At 46.0% G+C, this 8,839-nt stretch overlaps 1 protein-coding gene across 2 annotated transcripts in view; it reads right to left on the minus strand.

The window, feature by feature from the left end:
- ADD2 (adducin 2) overlaps positions 1-5,119 on the minus strand; it is a 101,188-nt gene extending 96,069 nt beyond the window's left edge. For both annotated transcript variants that reach the window (XM_084901189.1, XM_084901190.1), the window contains exon 1: positions 4,765-5,119. The gene's annotated coding sequence lies outside the window, so the exon portion shown is untranslated. The remainder of the gene's footprint in view (positions 1-4,764) is intronic.
- Between the last annotated feature and the right edge of the window lie 3,720 nt (positions 5,120-8,839).

The raw sequence follows: 8,839 nt of genomic DNA on the forward strand, positions 1-8,839 counted from the left end.
GTCCTTAGAGCTGCCACTCCCAGAAGCCAGAGGGATTTGCTCCTTGTTTTGGTAAGTTTTTCCAGCCACTTCAAGGCTGGGCCTAGAAAAGACCACACCAGATATACCCCGGAGCCCTGAAACTGGTTTTCTGGCAACCACATCCTAAATTCCCTGGCTTCTCGGTCCTGCCTGGACTACTGGGGGTGAGGTCCTGCATCCTATCAAATACATTAGGAATGTTTACTGCTGTGCAAGTGATGTTTATTTATGTACTCATATATCTTTATTTTTAGCTGCAACTGTTGGGGTAATCAGAAATGACGTGACTTGAAGCTGGCTATGTTAAAGCCCTACGTTCCTGGGGGCTCTCGTAGCACATGTTCAGATTGGGGGTCCAGACACTCAAAGTGGAGGTGCTGATAGAGTTCCTAGAGCCCTCCCCGTTCCTGTCCCCACCAATCATGCCACAGCCCAGCCAGGCCTGGTGCAGTGAGCCTGAGGAATAGTCTAGGACTCAACTGGGAGAGCATCCTTGCTACCACCCAGGAGGGATCCTTGTTGAATGGTGGGTTGGCTGTTGTTGGTTGGCACCATCTGTACCATATCTTCCAGAGGGTCCTTAAAGAATATGGGCCCATAATTCTTGCCCCGTATTCATGTATCTTTATTTTTAGCTGCAACTGTTGGGATAATCAGAAATGGATCTGAAAGTAGAATGGATCTATTTTAATCTTGCTTTGCCTGGTTTTAGTACTGCAAGTCCCTGATCCCAGAAAACCCATCAGTCCTGGGCAATCAAATATAAATGCCTGTGTGACATACATATGTTTATGTCTATGATAGGTATATATTAAAATCTACCAAAAACATTATTATAATGAGAGACTAACATATATCTTATAATCATAGATCACTGTGATACAAAGAAAATTTTTAAATAGATTTGAATAAAATCAATAAACATGTTTAAATCTATACAGTTAAACATTGTACTACTCAGAGAACAGACTTTTCTTTCCTCCTCATTTCATAAGATTGGCTAACCTTTCATGGGTAGTTTATCTTGCTGAAGACAGAGGCAGGCTTGGGTATTACTGCCTTAAAATCTTTTCAGGGTGCAACTATGGCAGTCAAGGTACATGGAGTCAATTATTGGGGCTGAAGTTTCTCTTCTAGATATTCAAATTTCTATTCCAAGAATCTTGGTTATGGCCTGGTACACAGTTCAAAATGAAAAAAAAAAACTGCAAAGAAATCCCTTTTGAAAGAAAAAATTTTCTCATGGGCCAAGACTTACCTTAATTAACTTTTATTAAAATGTAACTTAAATATTACACTCGTAAGGACAGTTCTAAATACTTATACTTTATAGCTTTTACATAGCTAAAGTGGAAAAACAAAGATGTATGTAAATAAATACAACTATCAAACTTTAAAAATGTCAGATTAATAAAATGAATTCACTGCAACACCATTTGGGGTTTAACAATAGAAAGAGGTAGCCTCAGGTCAACTTAGTACATGTTATCATTTCTGGATTTTGACTTCAGCAATCTAAATGCAGACGACACATAAGCATGCTATGCAAAACAATATTAGTAACATCAAACATGTGTCTAATGTAAGAGGAAAATATCAAAATTATCCTGGAGTGACTACATAAATGAGGTGCCATTTTTTTTAAAAAATGAGGTGCCATTTTTTCAAAAAAAAAATAGTAATCATCTCTAACATTTGTTGAACCTTACTATATGCTCCACGCCTTTCACATGTAATACCTCTAATCCTCACAGTATCATATGAAACCAATGCCACATATTTATCCACATATTATCATAAGAAGAAACTGAGGAACAGAGAGGTTGACTAACTCACCGGAAGTCTCACAGCCAGTAAGTAGAGAAGGGGATCTGAAGTCAGGCAGTCTGGCTCCACTTAACCATTGCACCAAATTGTCTAAGTCCTTGCTTTGGATTATTAGAGGGTTCCTCACTCTGCATTAAGTAGAAATCTAATCCAATTAGTGCTGAAACCAGCAGCAGTAACTTTTTCATTTTTTTACTACAACACCTGCTGCTAATAAATTGCTGAGACACTGTCCATATGCGGGCAAATCTGGCATGAGAGCTGTTTTCCTTGCCAGGGCATCAGTGGTCACCAGGAACAGTTCTTTTGAGTTTGGCAAGCCTGTGCCCTATGCAGGCTCACCTATCTCTCCACATGCCCTGTGTCCATTCCCCTCCTCATCCATGCTGGGACCTGGCTCACATGGGAAGATACCGAGGGTCAGGCCCAGCATTGGTTTGGGGATGGCTGTCAAGATGACCCAGAACACATTTTTATTATTCATTATGGAAGATTATCATTGAAATGAAACTACTAGTTTTAGAGAAGACACAGATCCCTCAAATGCCATATATCCTCAGAACCCTCGGGGCCTGAGAGACCGTGGTGTGGTACCATGAGCTCACCTGGAGGGGCACTATAAAACACAGCTGAAGGCAAAGACATGGTTAAAGATCATTCCAAACACTGTATCATTTTTGAAAAAAAAAGTTGTTATTTTGTGTTTTTATGTTCTGGACATGTGATGTTTTGTGTTTGTATTTTTGCTGCACAGCTCTTAACACAATATGTAATTGCATATTTATTGGAGAGATTTATCTTGAATGTCTCTTTCTTGCATTTTCCTATAAGTGCCATCGGGGCAGAGACCATGTCTGTGTCTTACAGAATGTGGAATGTTTGTTGAGTGAACAAGTGAGTGAATGGGTCAAAAAATAAATAAGACACAAGTCATGGGCTGGTCAATTTCCCTTTATGCATCAGCTACTGCAAAACGGACAGTTGGATTTGTTCCCCCTCATGAAGGTGTAGAGGGTCTTATGCTTGTGCTTTTGTATTCATCTCATTCTTACCTCCATTTTATGTCTCTGCCCTTGGTTTCCTGTTTTTCTTTCCCATGTACTTCTTAGTTTATGTTTCATGAACTCCTGTAAACTGTCTTAAATCCCTTGTGGAACAAGGTAGGTCATAAATATATTTACCAAAGCCTGGTAAATATATATATGACCTACCTTGTTCCACAAACAAACACATTTATCACCTGTAAACTCGAGAGAACAGCGGAGGTTTGCTAATTCCAGCATTAAACTAATATTTAAAGCAAATTCAGCCCAGCCTAGAAACTAAACGTGGTGTGTCCTTTCAGGCCACGTTGTGCAGTGTGTTTGTGACAAGTACATTTCTCAAGGGGCCGAGCAATTTGGTGGAGAAGAAAGAACACAGGGCTTGCTACAGAAACGTTATGGATTTTGGATCAGAGAATGATGTATTGTTAGTGGTGCTCCAAGATGCACTGACAGCATACTAATACCGAAAAGTTTGTCATCACTGCGCCCTTGTTGGGGTGGGGCTTTGGGCAAGATCCAGGTCCACGGGCAATGAGAAATGTCTGGTCACGTCTCGGAATGAAGGTACAACATGATACAGGGAGCACATGAAATGGTCTAACCCCCTTTCTAAAAATCGCTAACGTTCAGTATTCACTTGCTAGCGTGCAGACGGCAACAAGGCTGGAACTGCAGTCACCTTCTCTGGTCTCATTCATTGAAAGTACTTTCACTTCAAATGTGGACCAACGACTTTCCCCTTAGCAATGAAACATCATCTTCAAACCCCATTCCCGAGGACACCCCTCCCTGCCCAAGGTAAATATCGGACCCTCCTGCTGAAGGAGGGGAGCCCGCCCGCTCCCATCATTTGCTCCCCTCCTTTAAGGCTACTCACAGAGCACAAAGTGTGCATTTGGGAAACTGAGATCTGATTTCTGATCTTTATATAAGGCTCCTCTGAGTCAGTTGAATTTTAGATGACACGCTGCTACAGGAGGCAAGAGTGGGTGTAAAGAAACAGACGGGTAATAATCATGGGTCACAGATAAATGACAATTTTTTAAAAAAAGAGTTTGATAGGGTGTGGGCTGGTGCTTTTTCTTTCTCTTCCCCTTCCATTTAGGGGTGTGTGTGGGGGGGGGGAGGGGGGTGATTAGAGAGAAAAACGAAGGGTGAGTCAAGGCAAGACAATAGGCTACACCCCAGCGCCTGATCAGCATCCTAAAGCAGTCTGCCCCTCCCAGCCTTCCCCCAGCTTTGGTCGAGATTTCAAAACAAGCAGACGCTGGGCCCCCGCCATCCGGACCCAGGGTGGCCTCCACTAGGGTGCAGGAGGGAGGAGAGGCGAGGGAAGATGGAAGCTAAGAGATGAACAGACTGGCAAGACCTCCCGGAGGCGCATAAAAATCCAAGCCCTCTGGCACCCACTCACTTGCCAGCCCCCCTGCTCCCAATGCAGGCGGCTGCCGGCGCCCCACCTGCTCCCCGCAGCTGAGGAGTGAGGCGCCCAGGCCCCTCCGACAAGGCTACCCGGGGAGGGTGGCGGCCGAGCGGGAGGGGGAAGGAGGGGCGACCGGCCCTGCGAGGCTGGCACCCGCCCGCCCTGCGCGGAAGAAAGCCCCACCTGTCAGGCGCTCGCCCCAGACCCGCAGGTCCGACAGCCCCGCGCAGGGGCCAGCGCCCGGCAGCCCCGCTTTCCAAAGAGCCTCGGATGTTACATCAGCAGCAGACAGACACCTTTAGGCACAAAACCCAGACGCACTCCCGGCCCGCCCGCCCGCCCGCCCGCCGGGCTGGACCAGTCCGGGCGGAAGGATGCTGCGGGCTCAGGTTCCATGAGCATCACCAACCCCGGCGAGCCGCGGCGCCATCCCAGAGGCGGGCTTACCTTCCGCACGGCTTTGCATCCATCTCTGGGCTTCCACCGAAGGCTGTTGTTCTTGTTTTGTTTCGCTGATTTTTTTTTCCTTTTTCCTTTTGGATCTGCTTAATCAACGCGCCCGGCTAGTGTGCAGAGCAGCGTTTTCTCGCCATCCCGCAGCCCCGCACCGTCAGAGCCGCCGCCTGGAGTCCCACCGGCAATGCAGCTTTGGTCCCCGGGGACTGCCCACCGCAGAGGCTGCCGCTCCCTGACAAAAGGCGCTCGTTCCCGCTCGCCCCGCACGGCCCCGCCGCCAGAATGAAATCCCTTTCCCCGCACGCGGCTGGGAGGAAATGCGAGCTCTCCGGCGGCGCAGCGCGCTGACAAAAGGACGCTCGGCGGTGCCCACAGCGCCCCCTCCAGCGGGCCCGCCCGGCCGCCGGGCTGCGGTGCTGCAGTGCCCGCCCCCGCCCGCGCTGCCGCAGCCCCGCCGCCGGGCCTCTGCCCACGTCCACACCCACACCACCAACTGCCCCAACAGCCAAGAGCCAAGACGAGGATTTTGTTACCAGGAAGAAAATCTGAAACGAGAGCTCCCTCAGAGCATACCTCCTTGGGATTTAGCAAAAAAAAAGAAAACAGTCTTACACTCGGCCTGTTTCTTGTCTGGGAGGGACATCTCGCCTTTAGAAGGCAGCACTACTGATGATCGGAATAGCGATTGTCTGGCCATTTGAATCACAAGCCGAAATTATCCCTATCCCAAGTCTGAAGAGAACAAAATTGTTGCCCTACCCTCTCAGGCTAGGGTCCAGCTCCCTCCAGTTCTCACTGCCTCCTCCTCTCCCCTGCTTCCCTCCCCACCCCAGAGGAAACAGGTATTTAGTGAGTGGGGAACTGGGTGGAGAACCAGAATACTTGGTCACAGTCTCAAGCCTGCCGTTAACTAGCTGTGTGACTTCCATAAAGTCACGGAGCCTCTCTGGGCCTTACTGTCTCCCTCTGTAAAATGACAGCAGGTAAAAGGCGGCTCTCGTTTCTAGTGCTCCTGGCAGAAAGTGGGGACATCAAGTGGCAGCTTGGGACTTTAGACCCAAATCATCGCCACCAGCTCCCCAAAATCAACATTCACTGCAAGTATTTCTAAAAATGTGATTTCAGGGCAAGTTCAACTTCCAGAAAAGCCCGTGGTCACTGCCCCCAACAAGGTCCCTCTGCTCCTTCTAGGTTCAGGGACACCACAGTCCTAGACACCCCCATAAACACCACCAGACTCCACCAAAGTGCTGCTGCAGAGTCAGAATCGCTGGAGGGGAGCCCAGGAATCGGTATTAATGACAAGCATCCCTAGTGATTCCTTTGCATACTAACACTCTAGGCAAGTTACTGCTAATGAGAGAGAGATGAGAGAGAGAGAGAGAGAGAGAGAGAGAGAGAGAGAGAGAGAGAGAGAGAGAGAGAGAGAGAGGGAGGGAGAGAGAGGGAGGCTGGCACAGCAACCCTAGAACAACTGGCAGGCGTTCCATTTCAGATACCAGAGTAAACTGTGTCTTTCTGCTCTAGCTCCTCCAATTCCTCCATCCCCCAGTCTCTACTCCTTCTCCTCTCAGAGCTGCTCACTCATTCTCATTTCATCTTCAGAATCACTAAGTCCACAAGCTTTCTCCCCATTCTCATGTCAAAATCCGCTCAAATTACAAGCAACTCGCCCACCAGGACCCGGTCTGTCTGGCCAGAACCAGGAAGAGATGTATTTATTGACCCATTTTAGTTAGCTGTGCATTGTTATGGACTGGTACTATCTGGGGAGTCAGGAACCCCTTCACCAGAGCCCCCAAATCACAGGTATGATGGGCCCTTTCAGGAAATAAAACCCAAAACACAGAGTACCGTGTTTCCCCGAAAATAAGACATCCTCCGAAAATAAGACCTACTTACAGGTTTCCTTCTGAGTGAGATATAAGGCATCCCCCAAAAATAAGGCCCCCCCTAGGCTAAACTTGAGAGATTTGGTCCACTGATTCTGAAAGAAATGGAGTCACAAGAAATTCACCAAGAAATTCAGGAATTGGATTGTTATGATGATGTTCCAGAAGATGATGACATGATTGTCATTGAATAAATTAGTAAATTCTTGATACTGTAGGATTCACAGTTTGTCTGGTTTGTGTTGACAACTACAGTACTACCGTACCGTATACAGGTAATAGATTTCCTTTATTTTCATTTAACAATAAATGTGTACCGTATTCTTCTTCATGGAAAAATAAGACATGCCCTGAAAATAAGACCTAGTGCATCTTTGGGAGCAAAAATTAATATAAGACACTGTCTTATTTTCGGGGAAACAGGATAGGGAATTTTTGTTTAGTCCACAAATAGCAGGTTTCATAAATTTCCATCACTCAAAAAATGTATTTTCCTGGTGTGTAATTTCATTTTCAAACTAATAATAGCAAGCTCTGTTGGCTCCTGCCACTGTTCTCAGGGCTTTACATGCATTTTTATTCATTTACTCTTCTGAGGGTGGTACTCTTATTGCCCCATTTTATAGATGAAGAGACTGAGGCACAAGATGATAGGAAACTTGCCCAAGGTTGCATAACTAGTGGGTGGCTGAGCCAGGATTCAAACTCAAGTACTATGGCTTCAGAGTTTATGAGCCCTAATCACTATCCTGCACATGGCCTCTTGGAAGAGACAAAATACTAATTTTTATTTATTTTTAAAAATATATACTTTATTGATTTTACACAGAGGAATTGAGAGGGACAGAGAGTTAGAAACATCGATGAGAGAGAAACATCGACCAGCTGCCTCTTGCACACCCCCCACTGGGGATGTCCCCAAAACCAAGGTACATGCCCTTGACCGGAATCGAACCCGGGACCCTTCAGTCCGTAGGCCGACGCTCTATCCACTGAGCCAAACCGGTCCTGGCAAAATACTGATTTTTAAAAGCCAAACTAGTTCAAGACACCAATAAAGTTGATAAGGCCAAAATATTCTCCTTTCCCCAAAAAGTTATTTTGCTCCTCTAGCCAATAGAGTCTAAAAAATAAAATATAAATATCCCCCCAGCTTCTCCCAGATGCCATCTGGATACAAATTATGAGTGCTGGGAAGAGTAGCACCATCTGGTGCCTTCAGAAATCGTTTAAGAGCCAGGCAGAACACAAGACTTTATTGTTATATTAATTTCCATATTAATTGCCTAGATGAAGTTTTAGCTGATGTTCTGAAGTTCTCTCTCATTCAAGTCCAAACTCACTTTGAAATCCAGTGAAAGAAACTATCACTATAGTTGGCTCCACAGACTGTGCTAGGAAGATCCCTTGTATTTGGAGTCCCCACTGCTTGGCTTTTTTTTTTTTTTTTTTTTTTTTTTATATATATATTTTATTGATTTTTTGCAGAGAGGAAGGGAGAGGGATAGAGAGTTAGAAACCTTGATGAGAGAGAAACATCAATCAGCTGCCTCCTGCACACTTTCTACTGGGGATGTGCCCGCAACCAAGGTACATGCCTTTGCCCAGAATCGAACCTGGGACCCTTGAATCTGCAGGCCGACGCTCTATCCACTGAGCTAAACCGGTTAGGACCTCACTGCTTGGCTTTTAACTAGGGGCAGGGCAGCATCAGAGACTGCATGTCAGACCCAGAAAAACCACATTTGGCTAGCCCCCAGTGGCCAGTTTAAAATCAGATTTTCTGACTCATTTGCAATAAAATTATTCCTAATCTCTTTACAAAACTTTCCGGCCAGCAATAATTTGTTAAAGAGAGAAGATGGCAATATAACAGACACCCACAGTGTTCCCGCCTCTTGGTGTTCATGCCCTGTGTAATCCCCTTCCCTTAGGGACTGGTGGGGCCTGTGACTTGCTCCTAACTAATAGAATACAGCAAAAGGGGTGGATGTGTTACAGAAGATTCTTGTGATTGTGTTACAGAAGATTCTTGACCTTGCTAGCTGACTCTCTTAATTGCTTTCTTAGCTTGAATGCTTTAGGCAAATAACCATGTTAGGAAAACTTAAGTGTCAAGGAACTGAGGGTGACATCTGGCCAGATCCTTCCCCAGCCAAGCTTTCAGCTGAGAC

Source organism: Pipistrellus hanaki (genome assembly GCF_964339955.1).
Source record: "Pipistrellus hanaki genome assembly, chromosome: 12".
NCBI lineage: Eukaryota > Metazoa > Chordata > Mammalia > Chiroptera > Vespertilionidae > Pipistrellus > Pipistrellus hanaki.